This window comes from Thunnus thynnus, chromosome 19, assembly GCF_963924715.1.
Source record: "Thunnus thynnus chromosome 19, fThuThy2.1, whole genome shotgun sequence".
Lineage (NCBI taxonomy): Eukaryota > Metazoa > Chordata > Actinopteri > Scombriformes > Scombridae > Thunnus > Thunnus thynnus.
The window spans coordinates 2,590,794-2,607,328 of record NC_089535.1 but is presented as its reverse complement, the minus strand read 5'-3'; the positions used below and the strand labels follow the sequence as shown (position 1 = coordinate 2,607,328).

At 37.6% G+C, this 16,535-nt stretch overlaps 1 long non-coding RNA gene across 1 annotated transcript; it reads right to left on the bottom strand.

Annotated features, from left to right (window-relative positions):
* Positions 1 to 9,984: 9,984 nt before the first annotated feature.
* LOC137170688 (uncharacterized) lies at positions 9,985 to 16,299 on the bottom strand. Its single transcript, XR_010924654.1, has 3 exons — positions 16,150 to 16,299; positions 15,689 to 15,779; positions 9,985 to 12,599 (listed from the first exon to the last, which is right to left on the bottom strand). It is a non-coding gene; the product is annotated as an uncharacterized lncRNA (long non-coding RNA).
* Between the last annotated feature and the right edge of the window lie 236 nt (positions 16,300 to 16,535).

Genomic DNA, 16,535 nt, shown 5'->3' with positions numbered 1-16,535 from the left:
ACCACATGAAGGCGCTACATGAAAAGATTTATTATTATTCATCCTGAGGGGAAAATGCAATTATCAATTGTATATTTACACTCAGGTTATTAGCTCTGTATATAGTAGTTTTCTCTGGATTCAACTTGACTTCACACACACACGAGTTTGTAATTTGTTCTCATTGATATCAGCCTCTCTGCTTGTGTTTTTGTAGTTATTTTAACGCGTCTATAATGTTTATTTCTATCCCTCGACAGTCTGATGTGTCAGTGTGTGATGTGTTTGGCTCGTAGTGATGAACCTACAGAGAATTATCAGTGACTCTGCAGCTCCTCTCGGCTTTACGGAGCTTTATATTGGAGTTTCAGCTCATTGTTTATCTGTCCGGCTGCAACTTTACTGTTTTGGTTCACTCTCAGCGTCTCATAGCGTCATTTTCAGAGAGAAAAATCTGTAAAAAGTCGCTGTACACTACCTGCTGACAGACACAGTTAGCTGTAGACTAGCTGGTGAACATAGTGGAGCATTTAGCAGCTAAAGAGCCAGATATTTCCCTCAGGAGTTGGTAGAGAGCAAAAACAGAAGCTAAAAGAGAGTGAATATTGGACTTACATTCACCAGGTGGACAGAAACACGACTCCACATGAATGATAATGTTGCTAAGTAACTGCTGGATGTGGAAATAAGCAACTGTTTGCTAACAAGTTCAACATATCAAAGCTGATGATGCGTCAGAGTCTTGTTCACTGCTTGTTTAGTGGACAAAACATCAGTGAATGCAGGTTTAAGTTATTCTGTTTATTTCTCATTAGTGGGAACCATCTCTGTGTTTAACTAAATTCTACATTTGCATTCAGTCCAGTTTGTTGTGTGTTGAGTTTCATTAAAGTTTGTTGTGAATTATTTAAAATAGTCTAAAAAGAGAATGATAATAGACTAGTTAAACTCTTAGTGGGATTGAAATCCTAAACTTCTGTGTTCTTATTAAGTGGACGGTGGCTTTTATTGTGAAGCAGCCACACAGGAGACAAGATGTTTGTGTAATTATTCTGTTTTTTCAGGGACATAGTGAAGGTTAAGCCAATTAAAACTCACTTTACACAACTTCTTCTTTCAACTGTGGTGTTTACCTGCCTGCTCAGGACGACATGATTCATGAGTATATATAATAATAACAATAATGATAATAATAATAATAATAAGTAGCATTAAACAGGAAGTTGTTTGCCTCTGCTGCTCTCTGGGATTCTTCTAATGTAAAAAAACCAAACCGGGCTGAGCTGAAGTGATTACTGAAGCATCTCTTCAGACCCTGAGACGAGACAAATTAAAACTTTATGCTCTTTTTCTGGAACCCAGCCTCATTAACGGTAAATATTATGTTTGCAATGTAGAGATTCATCAGATGTAGGCCAGTGGCCAAATCCCCGAGGACACACACACACACACAAATACACACACACACGAGAAATCCTGTTTTAAAGAAGAACTACATTGTTAGGTGCATCAATCATAAATTGTTTTTAATTCAAAGATGAATCTTATTCAATTTGAAACTTTTCAGAAGCAAATAATAGATCAATACAGACTGATTCTCATTCAGAAGAAGTATTGTCTGTTTTAATCAATAACTTTCATAAGTGCGACAATGTTCACAGATAAAATAAATTCAAGCAAACTGCAGGAAACTTCAGTCTGAGAATCGACCTTTTTTTTTTTCCTGTTTCTGTGTTTGAAAACATTTCTAATAAATCCAATTAAAAAGTATAATTTATAAAAAGGAATCCGTCCTTTCATCAATATGGTGAATGTTTCAAACACAAAGCAAATTTCTTTGTATTTGTCACATGTTGAAATAATAATAATAATTTTGTGTTGTGGTTATTGTTGGATGGTTTTGTGATCAGTATAAAAAAACCCCAAAAATATTCAGTTCACTATCATCTAAAATTCTCATACTGGAGATGTTTCTTCTTTCAGTGATGTCTGCTTCAAAAATAATGAATTATTCTAAAAAGCCTAAAAGTTAATTATCAGTTTTAGATGTGAGTTTGTCTCTTCTTCATACCGGAAAAAAACTACAGAGGAACACAAACATTTGACATAAAGGCTTATCTGACATATCGAAATATACGATATGATCATTAAAAAAGCATCTTTGGAAAATCTTTTAACTCTTTGTTTTAAAAAAGGGAATTAAATTACAGTTTAGTCCATAACAACAGAAAAGTTCAGGCTCCTTCGAGGGTAAAGGATCAACTTTTTTATCAGACGAATAGACTAGTTACCCCCCTCCCACTCCAAAAGCGAGTCAATCACCATAGACCCCCATGTTAAAATGCTTTACAGCAGAAATAAACATGTTTATTAAGGATGTGCAAAGAGCCCAGTATTTGTATTTGTATCTGTATTTCTTGAAGCAGCAAAATTATTTGTATTTGTATTCGAATAAAATTGGGCAGAGGCTTAAAAATCCTGTTTTTGTTTTAATTACACTTTTGATTTTAGAAAATTAAAGTGTTACAATAAGTTCATGTAGCGTGTGTCAGTAGCTCAGCTTTATCTCTGGGGAACACTCACAACTCCGGGAGTTATGTCAAAATTAGGAAATGTGCGTCATGTAGCAGGTGGATGTGACTCCCCTCACTGAGACCTGCTGATAGACGTCACAGCGGAGCAGAGGAGAGACACTGAGATAGTGATGTAACCAACCTGCACTCTGTTGTTTGACATGGTCTATTTTTCTTCCTGAAAACAAATAATTTTTGAAATATTTGTATGAAACAAATATACGTAAAAACCCCACTATTTGTGCTTTGCCAAATAACGTATTTGTATTCGGGCACAGTCCTAATGTTTACAGCGTGGTACAAAAACGGTTTTGGTCTCTATAGTTAATTTCCTCTTTCATGACAACTGTACGCGGGGTGAATATTTTTTATAACTCACCCGTTTAAATTTTATTAAGTTGTAAAGTTCTGCATAATGAAGGACATGGCTGCTTTGAGTGACAGGTCCACCAGCCACTAGGTGGCTCGTTTCAGCCGTTCGGCCCGCCTCTTTGCCCATTTTTGATTGGCTGGGAGTTAGGCAGCGTCACGCACTGCCAAGATGGCGACGGCCGGAGCGGCTCGCTTTGAGCTTCAAAACCGCTCTTCAGAAACCAACGGGTGACGTCACGGTAACTACGACCATATTTTTTATACAGTTTATGGTTTACACACACGCTTGGTGAACTTGGTGCTTTTCTTTCACTACACATCCCTCCACAGACACCATGTTTGTTCACTACTGGTGTCACGAGTTCACAAAGGTCGTGTGTTTGTGCCGGCTGGTCCAGCTGTTGACATCTGCGTGGAGCATGTTAGAGGTCTTACCCCTTAAAGTATGATTCCAGTTTATTAGGAGTCATTATTAATACTCATTAATATCGACATTAAAGGAAAGGTTCACAGTTTTTCAAGTGTGTCTTACGTTACGACCCCTCCCTTTTCTGCCCGCAGTGGTTTACCTGGCCACTTCATGTGGGAGCTGGCAGTCAGGGAGGGTCGTTAGTGTAATGCAGGGACACCTGGATCGGCCTCCACCAAGGCTATAAATACCACTCTCATCCATTGTCTCTCTCTTTCTCTCTAGGATCCACATCTTTCCCGGTTTTGGTTTGTTTTGGTCGTTTTTACTTTTTATATTCAACAGAAGCATTTACACATCTCACTCATCCACACACTACATATACAACTGATGCAGTTACTCTCCACACCTCATATTTTTTGTACATAGTTATTTTAGTTTCAAATAAAACAAATAACTGGCACCTGAACCTGACTTGCTTCCCCTCTTTGTCACACTCATTGAACCGGTTTGTGACACATCAGTCAGGTGTCCATGTGAACCGTTTCCTCGCTGTAATCATTCCTCTTGTGTTTGTCTGCACTCGGAAAACATTAAATCTTTCCAGAAACATGAGGAATCTTTACAAACGATGCGTCTATTTCTCATGTGTGTGCTGCTGCTGCAGTTGTTTTTCTATTTGGCCTTGAGTGAGTGAGTGAGACTGATCTGAGCCCGACTCTTATCTCAGATCGATCAGTTAGACAATAACGCAGCCTTGGCGACTATTGACGATAGTTTGAGCTTTTAACTCTCACTCGCTCTTTTCTTTCTTTCAACTTTTTGGTCATTTCTCTCTCTCTCTCTCTCTCTCTCTTTGTCGTCCACCATTATAACTTGGCCCTCGCCGTCGTCTCTCTCTCTCTCTCTCCTCCTCCTTCATCACTGCTCTCTGCCACTCGCCTCCTCGCCTCTTCTTCTTCTCTCTACTTATTTCTGACAGTTGGACAGGTCTGTAAGATGCCGCAGCATTTCACACAATGATACCCATTTACAGTGTGGAGTGCTCATAATGACTTCAAATTGTCTATAATGGCTCATAATAGGCACTTCTATCCCACTTGTGCAGGCATTTCAGATGTGCACTGTATTCTTTTTTTTTTTTTTTCTCTTTAACGGCATGTTAAGATGTGCATGTGTGTGTTCATACTGTATACACACACACACACACACACACACATACTATCACAGTGTGTATATATACACATACATACCACATATGACACTTCTATATCTATTTTATTTCTCTATTAGCTTTGTATGAGGTTTACAAAGGTAGATAAGAAAGATAGAAATGTACTTTATAAATAAACTTCAGTGACTTGGCATGAAGGTTTCATGATTCAAGGTTCTTCCTTATTGCACATACTGTAACTGAACCCTGTGCTATAGGAGAGAGAACATTTATATCATGTCTTAACAACATTATATGGTTGGATGAAGGTATGTGAGGTTGTGACATTGTTAAAACAGGAAATTAAAGCTGAAAAAACAAAAGCTTTCTGAAAAAGACATCAGACAATTAACATCCAAATGCTCGTGTGAACTTTTGAAAGGGTTAAAAATGCTCAGTGACAGTCATAGAAACCATGTTCGTGCGTCTGAACAGTTTGTTCCAGTGTGAAAGAGAAACATCTGTTCATGCTGAAGCAGATCCTGCCGTTGTCTGTAAGAGTTAAAACCACACATAGACCAGTCACAACAACTCCTGGAGGCTGGTGTTAAAGAGATGAAAGACTCTTCTGGGATCGATCCTCTGCAGCAGCTTGTGCGTCTGTATCCAGTGTGAGAGAGTCTGACAATACTGTATTCAGAAATTGTTTCTTTCCTCATTGAAGTGCGAGAGGTGGATCGCTACAGCAGTTCACTTTTCATTTTTCGTGTCAACAATCGAGCGCAACATCACAAATGTTTTTGAGGACTGACGGGCAGACCCACGGGAGGATACCCTGTCAGTGTCACGTTTGCCTCGCTTAGGTGTGAAAAGTGAACGCCTGTATTAGGGGTGTGCCCGAATACAAATAGGTTATTCGGCAAAGCACAAATAGTGGGTTTTATACTAATATTTGTTTCATACAAATATTTTTAAAAATATTTGTTTTTGGGAAGAAAAAAAAAACATGTCAAATACCAGTTTGCAGGTCAGTTACATCATCGTCTCAGTCTCTCTCCTCTGCTCCGCTGTTACATCTATCAGGGGTAAGTCCCAAGAGACTCTCCATAACCTGTTGTTCACCTTCTCCTTTCCACAAAGTTAGGTTGTTAAAAAAAAAGGCAATAAATGAAAAGTGCAAAGCAAGAATCACCTTTGAAGTTCTTCTACATGTCAAACGCTGTGCTGTCTCTGTGTTATGGGTGTATAAATAGGTAGAGGTCTGTCTGCAATAAGTCGATGAGTAAAGTTTTATCTCAGTAGTCAGCGCAGTCGTCTATGATCTGGGAGACTCCAGTTCAAGACCTGGGGACTAGGTAGTTTATTCACGAACACTTATTGTAACACTTTTTATAAAATTAAAAGTGTCATACAAACAAAAACAGGATTTTTTAGCTTCTTTTCACTTTTATTCGAATACAAATACAGATACAAATAATTTTGCTGCCTCAACAAATACAGATACAAATACAAATACTGGGATCTCTGCACATCCCTAGCCTGTATGACGGACGCCATGATAGTAATTATGACCCGGAGAAATGATGCAGCTCAGGTGACGTATTTAAGGTGACAGATTTCCTCATTAGGAGGCGGCAGGTTGGTGGATGGATCGATAGATAGATGGCAAAGAGTGGACTTAGCTGCAGGAGACCGCTGTTCACTTCCAGTTTCTATCCGTGAGTCGAGACAGTTTTTTTTAAATACGATTGTCGTGGTGTTTACTGTTGCCATGACAATGAAGGTTGCCTAACTTGAAAGAGGCAACTTTAAGCCAAACCATCTTTCCCTAAACATAACCAGACCTGAACCACAGCGTTGTCACACCATAAAACATCAAAGATACTCGCGTGTGCTTTTCACTTTTTTACTTTAAATTGAGAGGCTCTAAATCGCCTCCACAGGTGCTACAGGTTGATAAATCATCTTTGCACAAATTCAGATTTTATTATGTAGTTTAATTTGAAGTTTCACAATTTCATGACACTTTGAATAACTGATTTAAAAAGCAGAAACATAAACTGGCTCCAAAATATCTGATTTACAAATGTTATAAACACTTTTAGACGTTAAGATCTTGTTTGTGTCTGGTAGTTTGGTGTCTCCTCTGCAAAATTTCCCAACAGTGACAACAAACAGCACTAATAATTATAGTTTTTTATACACAAACCACATAGTTCGTTATTTTAAAACCACATTTTGTTTTACATTTTGCAAAATATCAGCACACAAGCAGCAATCTGGATGAGCTGTTGGGAGTTAATGATAATAACCAGAAGTTAAAGCAGTTTTTATGGTATTTTATGATTGCTGCTTTGACTAAAAGTTGTTTAACTCACTGTGTATCACTATAAAACATATAAGAAATCTAAAACTGAAGAGCATCAGAGGAGAAACAACAGCGAGAATTGCAGATAACTTCTCATGTTCAGAAAGAGAGAGAAAGATGAAGGCGTTATAGACTCCCAGGGAGGCAAGACGGGAGTGAAAGTTAATCGTAAAAACAGGAAAGCTTTGTCATGATGCGTGATGGGATCATGAAGGGATCAGTTACCAAAGCAGGAGGTAAACATGAGAATACAGATCTACAGGTTAGCACAGAGAGTCTGCAGGTTCAAAGGCAGTAAGTAAGTCTAAGAGGACGAAGCTTCTGCTCTCACTTTCATAAAACCAGTGACTGTAAAACACTTCTGATCTGGTATTAGGCGTCTATTTTTGCTTCATCTGTGAGGTAAGAAACTGTTGGATGGATTGCCATGAAATTTTGTTCAGACATTTGTGTTCTCCAGAGGATGACGTTGGTGATCCTCTCTGACTTTTCTTCTGCCACTGTTGGGTCAAAGTTTCAATTTGCCAAATAAAGAGAAATAAAGTGTGAGATCCGTGAAGTGTTTTCCCCCCCGTTCTGTATTCCTGTTTCAAATTTTATATCCTCAAAAATGTAGTGCAAATTTTAACCGAATTTCCAGAAAATCGTTAAAAAAAATTCAAATGAATGCTTGTTTCCATCCATTCCTGTTGTGTGAATATTAGCAGATAAACTAATTCTCCAGTCGGTGCCATTAAACTGGGGATGTGCAGAGAGCCTAGTATTTGTATTTGTATCTGTATTTGTTGAGGCAGCAAAATTATTTGTATTTGTATTCAAATAAAACTTGAAAGAGGCTTAAAAATCCTGTTTTTGTTTTTATTACGGTTTTAGTTTTAGAAAATTAAAGTGTTACAATAAGTGTTCATGAATAAACTACCTTATGAAGGAGGTCCACACACCGGGTCTTGAACTGGAGTCTCTCAGATCATAGACTGCGCTGACTAATGAACTAAAACTTTACTCATCACCTCATTGCAGGCAGACCTCTACCTATTTATACACCCATAACACAGCGACAGCACACCATGTAACATGTAGAAACACTTCAAAGGTGATTCTTGCTTTGCACTTTTCATTTATTGCCTATTTTTTACAACCTAACTTTGTGGAAAGGAGAAGAGGAACAACAGGTTATGGAGAGTCCATTGGAAGCACTTTGCATGTGTCAGTAGCTCAGGTGGATGTGACTCCTCTCATTGAGACCTACTGACAGACTAATGGTGGAGCAGAGGAGAGACACTGAGATAGCAATGTGACCGACCTGCGTGCTGGTATTTGACTTTTTTTCCCCCTTCCCGAATACAAATAATTTAAATAAAATATTTGTATGAAACAAATATTCGTAAAAAAAAACAAAAAAACAAAACACTATTTGTGCTTTGCCGAGTAATGTATTTGTATTCAGGCACACGCCTACATTAAACTGTTGCAGAGGAAGAAACAACCAGATGATGTCATTAAAAGAGCGACAGTCAAAGCTCAAACGGTGGAAAACATGATGGAAATATGACATTTCTGTTAGTTTCATGTATTGATGTGAGGAAGGTTACAGTCTCCTCATCATCGCTCCACACAGATCAGATGTTTTCAGCTCTTGAGTCACATGATTCATGTACGTCATCATTTATTCATTCAGTCTGTTTACATTTGATTTTTATCCACAGTTACTGTTACACCTCAGACAAGTGTAAAAATGTTTATGCAATATTCCAAGATTATTTTTTAAATTTTCTGTCTCCATTCAAGTGTTTTTGCGTATAAATTGAAAATGTAAATAGACATTACATTCTGCTAATTCTGCTTCCTCCCATCATCACCGTCCTCCAGCCTGTGATTGATCAACGTCTGCCATCATCAAGGATGTTCCAATCACTTCAATGTGTCCCAGTAAGAGGAACCATCAGCTGTAGTGGAAACAGCTTTAGTGTATTATCAATAATATCATATCATCTAAAAACTGTTGATTAATCAAACTACCTGTGGAGGAATAAATAAAATGAATAAAAGCACAAACTAAGCAGGTTTGAGGTTTTTCTTTCATAGTTGTTTTTATTTCTCCCTTACATCCGTTCTGTTTTATCAGTAATAAACTGATGCTGCATTGGAGCAGCAGTTATCAGCTGTTTTCCTTTGAAGCTGATCCTGTAACTTTATTATTTCTACATATTGTGCGTCATGAGTAATTGTCTTCAACTCAAAATGATGCTGAAATGAGCGAGGACTTCCTGTTTGGTGAGTTAAACTCCTCCATGCTGAATGAAGAGCCTCGTTAGCACAAGTTATCTTAATGGAAAGTACTCTTGATTACTTGTAAGTGCATCTATGCACAATTAAGAAATCACATTTTTTTAAAAAGTGAAAGAAAATAATATTAATTGACTGACTTATCACTCTGATAGAGTGACATTTTAACACCAACTGCATCAGTTAAGTTAAAGGTTAATAAGGGTGCTCATTTACACTCCCAAGAACAAACAGCCTACAAGCTTCCTGAAAACCTCCTGAGACGGAGCGAATCAACACCTCCAGTTACAGAGAAAGACACTTCTTCATTAACACTCAAATCTGTGTGACGATTTACTGAACTGTTACTGAGCTGTTGCTTTGCCCCTTAAAAAAACAACAACTAAAAAAACAGACACAAAAGAAACATTTATAACATTATAAACAAGTTCATAACCTTTTATGGGGTGATCAAAAATTGGATAGGGGTTAGGGTTTTTGAATTTCCTAACCCTAACCCTAACCCTAACCTTTTATGACACACAACTATTAGGATGAGAAAGGAAAATAAAATACCTGTTAATACATTATAATTTCTCTCTATATATAATTGCAATAATAATACATAAAAACATATACATACACATACATATAAAAATAATAATACCAGTAACAGCAAAAAAAAAGATACACATTAATTTATAATGTAATAAATAAAGTTATCATATCTCAGGTTGGTTCAGACACATATGTTTGTTTTTCATAATTAAACCACTTTTTCCATTTTCATTCATGTAATTCTTTCTCTTAATTGTTCTTAATTTAAATGTAATTTTCTTCATTGTTTGAATTTTCCTTGTTTGGTTGGTAATCTACCCAGTAAAACACATTCTAAAAAAAATTAAACATTTTTAAAAATACAAACAAAAAAATCATCGTAATTGATAGGCTTTACAATATGTTTTCACAGAATCACATTAAATATTGATTAAACCAGAGAATAGAGGACAGACTGCAGACGTGTTCACCATCAGCAGCATCAACAGACCAGTCTGCTCTTTGCTTCACTTTTACACATTTGTGACACGTTTTTACCAGCCGCAGAAGAAAAAAAAAAAAAGCAATATGAAATAAATAAAGCGTTCTGACAATATTCATTAAGTGCATACACATTCACTGCCCATTACCTCCAGATTGGTTCAACTGTTCCCGCTGTGCCGACTCTCATCTCCTGTTTGTCCCTGTATTATAAACACACATCTTTAACACTCCCAGTAGTCCAGAAAACCATGAAGAAAAACTCACACAGGTCTTCTCATAAAGAAAAATAATCCACAGGGCCACAAAACCAGTGTTTAGAACTGATTTCATTTGGAATAATTTTCTATCAGCAGTGAAATAAATGAACTTCTACACTGTGTTTTGCTGTCCAGCAACTAACAGTTATTTTCATTATCAATCAATCATTGTCTATAAAATGTGATAAATTAGTGAAAAATGCCCGTTATAAAAATACATACATAAATACATACAAACAGCATTTTATAAATGCACCAGGTTGTGAATACTGCTGATTTTTGTTTGTTTGTTTTTGTTTTGTTTTTTTTTCTGTATTTGTGTTTGCTCTTGTGCCGTGGTTTTTGGTATGTCTTGTCTTAATTGTAGGTATTCTTAATGTATTATGTTGTTGAAAATTAATTTAAAAAAAGAAAGAAAAATGCCTGTTATAATTTAAAAAGTCAAATACTACATCTTTAAATGTTTTACTGTGTCCAAACAACAGTCCAAAACCCAAATATATTCAGCTTATTATCATGTATCACAAAGAAAAATGTAAAATAATCACATTTGAGACACTGAAACCAGCTATTTGTTGGTACAAGATGATAATCAGAATAGTTGCCGATTAATTTTCTGTTGCTTGAATAATTGATTTATCGACTAATTGTTGTAGATCTACTGTCGAGTTTTCAAATATAACCTGTCAGTGACGTAAATACAACAAATGAAAGTCTCCTTTGTCTTTCTCTCGGTTGTTGCCATAATTTGATCAGCAGGCTTTTTTATATGCAGCAATACTCATGTTCTGCTTTGCATTAACCATTAACCTCCATTGTATCAGAGTTACAGTAACGTATAGCTGTAAGGATTAGTCACTTAATTGATTTGTCAATTGAAAGAAAATTAATCACCAACTACTGTATAAAAGATGAATCCATCTGAGTAATTTTGTGAGAGAAACTGATAAAAATTCCCTGGTTTCAGCTTCTTAAATGTGAATATTTTCTGGTTTCTTTAGTCTTCTGTGACAGTAAACTGAATATATTTGAATACATTTTCAGTTTAATCTTAAGGTTTTTTTCAAGGACTGATCAACATTTTTCACCATTTTCTGACATTTTATGGGCCAAACAACTAACAGTTAATAAAGAAAATGATTAACAGATTAATCAATAATGAAAATAATGGTTAGTTGCAGCCCTACATTAATAAACAGACATGTGATGCATTGAAGGAGCTGCTCCTTTAAAAGGCCAAACACAGGCTGTAATAACGAGCGAGAAGACAAACTGAAGCATCAGCTGCAGATTGTCAGGGACATCAGATATCATGATGTATTTATTGGTATTTCTACTCACCTTCTTATTTTCAAATCCATCTCTATGTTCGATAAAACTTAATTTAAATGATCATTAATCAGCAGCGTCTGGGTTTTACTCTGACAGGTGTTTTGCTGAGCGGCAGTCTGTAATCTGTTTTTCATTTTCTGCCGATCGATTGCTCGCTCTCTCTCTCTCTCTCTCTCTCTCTCCATAATGTCTCTCGTCCTGTGTTTTAACAGTTTATCATCTGTTTATCGTCACCTCTCTGAGCGTCGCTGTCAGCCGGTTTAACGTGCACACACCTGATGTGATTTGATGGAAAAAATGTCTCCTGCGGGAGCTATGAAACAAACAACTCAAACTTACACCTTTACACCGTGAAAAACAAGTTATCTCATCTCCATCTGTCTGCTCATATGAAACATTCCCAGAATGCCAAATACAGTCAACACATCCCTTTGAATTTCCTAGTAGCTCTAAAGGAATAGTTATACATTTTAGGAAATATGTGTATTTGCTTTATTGCTGTTACGACCCTCTACAAACACCTCGCCAACAGAAGGCCCGACATAATTAAAAGCTGGTGAGCCGTCAAAATTAACAAAAAGAAGAGGAGACACCCAGACCAGCCCACAAAGGACACGTAGGATCTGGGCTCTCCTCTCTAACCTAAATCCACATAACTAAACCTAACAGAAATAAAGCCACGAACTCACCAACCCAAACCAAGAAACTAACAAAGGCAACTGCAACATAACAGAACAAACACAAAAAAACAAGCTGCTGCTGCTGATCAGCCTGGGAAAATGAGAAAGAGAGTCCAAGACCTTTGTTCCCTCTTTATAGGCTCTCCCCACAATTATCCACTCCGGGCCACCTGGGAGAGAGAGCACAAACAAAAGGGTCAATAATAAGGTTATACATATCCCATCCAGCAGGGGGGGAAGTATGTAACAATTGCTCAGAGTTAGATGAGAGGACTGATACTCTCTCATGTCTGTATGGTAAATATAAGACTCAGTTGGCCTGCTGCTGTAGGTTGTTGCTGTTGTAACTAGGGGTGCACCCAAATACAAATACGTTATTCGGAAAAGCACAAATAGTGGAAGTTTTTCTTTACGAATATTTGTTCCATACAAATATTATAAAAATTATTTGTTTTCGGGAAGAAAAATACAAACATATGAATCTCAGTGTCTCTCCTCTGCTCCGCTGTGACGTTTATCAGCAGGTCTCAATAAAGGGAGTCACATCCACCCTGCTACATGACGCACATTTCCTAATTTGGACGTCACTCCCGGAGTCGGGGGTGTTCCCCAGAGATAAAGCTGAACTACTGACACACGCGAAGGGACTCTCCATAACCTGTTGTTCCCCTTCTCCTTTCTACAAAGTTAGGTTGTAAAATCAATGGTGCTGGAACATGTAAGTTCTTTATTAAAGCAGGTTGATTACAATCAAATGTGACAAACAAATCCTCTGCATCTCTTATATGAAACCACAGGTGGTCAAAGATGTAGATCAGAGCTGAAATGATATTTTTGATGATTGATTAATTGTTTAAGTCATAAGGCAAATATTGCCACTTTTCTCTGGTTTATATCACAGTAAACTGAGCACCTTTGTGTTTTTGACTGTTGGTGTGACAAAGCAAGACATTTGAAGACGTCACTGGAAATTTTAAAAAGCATTTTTCACTATTTTCTGATATTTTATGGAAAGAGTAAACAATGAATTGAGAAACTAATCAACAGATTAACTGATAATGTGAATAATGAAGCCCTAATGTATGTTTATTTCACTCTGAAAGGAATGAAATGTTGGAGTTTGTGTGTCTGTAATTTAGGAATAAATACCTGTGATGACACCTGTGTACCAGCAGGTGTTTGTTGGATCTAAATGTATGCACGCACGCAATCTGAAGCCAGAAGAAATGAATAAATCTGATAGTCTGTGTGTGTGGAAATGAGCGCACACTGGGTTGCTAAATGATAAATGTCTCTGCTGTCATCGTTTGTTCAGGGGTTTTTTGGGGTTTTTTTTGTGTGCACGTGCTAACAGGTTTACACAGGTGACACAGCGCAGAAAAGACGACAGACAACGAGGGAGAGAGGAAGATTGAGGAGGTGTGATGAGCTACTGTCAGCAGGAGATTGTGTTTGGCTTAGATCACCGTGTGTGTGTGTGCGTGTGTGTGTGTGTGTGTGTGTGTGTGTGTGTGTGTGTACATATGAGTTTGTTCATTTCCTCTCTCTTCTATGAGCTCATGCCAAAATAAGCTCATTACCATCACAGGAGCCAAGGCAGGAATTCAGAAATTCATTAGCTCAACGATTTGCATAGTCTCGCTTTCCTCTGCAACTGTGTGTGTGTGTGTGTGTGTTCCTTCTCCCCTGTTATATATATATATATAAATATATATGTGTGTGTATGTGTGTTTGGCAGCGCTCGCTGCAGGCACTCAAACCCACTCCTACCTGCTACTCTGTCATGGTTTCTCTTCCCCTTGTGTGGTTGAATTAAAATGTTCCCCCTCGCTCTGCTGAAGGTTTGAGCTCCAGCGCGATTCATGTTCAAAGAACTCCAGTCTGAGAAGCAGAGACTGACAATTACTGCAACAAAGGCATGACCGACAGGGAGAGAAGCTTTAATTGAGTTAAAATTGAGTTTCTGAATAGATCATTGTGTTAATTTTAGAATAAATATAGTTCTTTTCTAGCAGGGTGCACTCCGGCTCAGGAGAGGGAAGATATGAAATCTTTCTCATGGCCCTTTTTCTGCCTTTTTCATTTCTCTTCCGGCAGCGTATTCATTTTCTGTCCCGTGCTTATCTGCGATAATGCCGTGATCTATGCTTCGCCCCCAAGTACAATATCAAAGATTCAGCTGAGAGAACTCTGCAGCACGATATGTCCTGTTACACGGAGTCCGAGTTTGTTTTCTTGACTTTATTAATACAAGCCAGAAATGTGGAGACTGTTGCTCAATATGACATTAGAGTTTGAATCTATCATCGTTGACTTTACTGTTGTGATAAATAAAGAGGTTTCACTATAACCCTTTACACCTGCAGTAAGTACATATTATCAGCTTTTAAGTTGATATGTTGAACTTGTTAGCAAACAGTTGCTTATTTCCACATCCAGCAGTTATGGAGCAACATTATCATTCATGTGGAGTCGTGTTTCTGTCCACCTGGTGAATGTAAGTCTAATATTCACTCTCTTTTAGCTCTGTTTTTACTCTCTACCAACTCCTGAGGGAAATATCTGGCTCTTTAGCTGCTAAATGCTCCACTATGTTCACCAGCTAGTCTACGGCTAACTGTGTCTGTTTGCCATTTGGTGCTGAGCAGGTAGTGTACAGCGGCTTTTTACTGCTTTATCTCTGAAAACGACGCTATGAGACGCTGAGAGTGAACCAGAACAGTAAAGTTGCAGCCGGACAGATAAACAATGAGCTGAAACTCACTATAAAGCTCCGTAAAGCCGAGAGGAGCTGCAGGGTCTCTGATAATTCTCTGTAGGTTCATCACTACGAGCCACACACATTACACACTGACAGATCAGACTGTGGTGTAATAAAAATATCAAATATAGCAACTTTAACATAACTTTAAATCACATATTTTAAAGTGAAAGAGAAGGAGAAGATGTTATAATAATTTTAACATGGTAATTTAACTCTAACAACTTTAACTATTCAAAGCAGTGTTTTATATATCTTAAAACAGGTCTGTAGATTAATGACTTATATTGATAAATATAAATACTAATAGTATAGAAACATTAACCGCTATGAATTATGAAATTACAGTTTATTTTCCTAAACAAACTAGTTAAAGTGGAGAAAAAGCTGAAAAAGCACATTATGTTTGTTGTGTTTTCCATTCACACTCATTCACACTTGCACAGTAATGTCTGATTTATACAGACTGTCCCTTTATCCTGGTGGACTTACACTCACCTGAGGGACGTATAGAGACGGTGTGTTTGGACTGGATCACGTCCAGTCATTTGAAGCTCACAGCAGACTCCAAATCAAGCCGGACTCCAACCTGAGACATTCAAGGACATTCAAAGGATGCAGAGACGTGACATGTTTCCATGGAGAGTGTAGTTTAATCTTTAGCCAGAAACAATCACATCAAAGAGCACGACAAGAGAAAAGCTGTTGAACCGTGTGTGTGTGAACTGTGTCATGTTATATATTTGGATTCTGTTTCTGTCTAAGAGAGAGAGAGATGTTCAGATGGATATTTTTGTATGTCTGGGTGTAGTGTACAGAGCTGTCTGGACGCTAGGCTAGCTTAGTATTAGGGATGTGCCCGAATACCAATACATGACTCGGCAAAGCACAAATAGTGGGTTTTATACGAATATTTGTTTCATACAAATATAAGAAAAAAAAAACAACATGTCAAATACCAGTTTGCAGGTCGGTTACATCATCGTCTCAGTCTCTCTCCTCTGCTCCGCTGTTACATCTATCAGGGGTAAGTCCCAAGTGACTCTCCATAACCTGTTGTTCCCCTTCTCCTTTCCACAAAGTTAGGTTGTAAAAAATAGGCAATAAATGAAAAGTGCAAAGCAATAATCACCTTTGAAGTTCTTCTACATGTTACAAGCTGTGATGTCTCTGTGTTATGGGTGTATAAATAGGTAGAGGTCTGTCTGCAATAAGTCAATGAGTAAAGTTTTATCTCAGTAGTCAGCGCAGTCGTCTATGATCTGGGAGACTCCAGTTCAAGACCCGGTGTGGGGACCTCCTTCATAAGGTAGTTTATTCATGAACACTTATTGTAACACTTTAA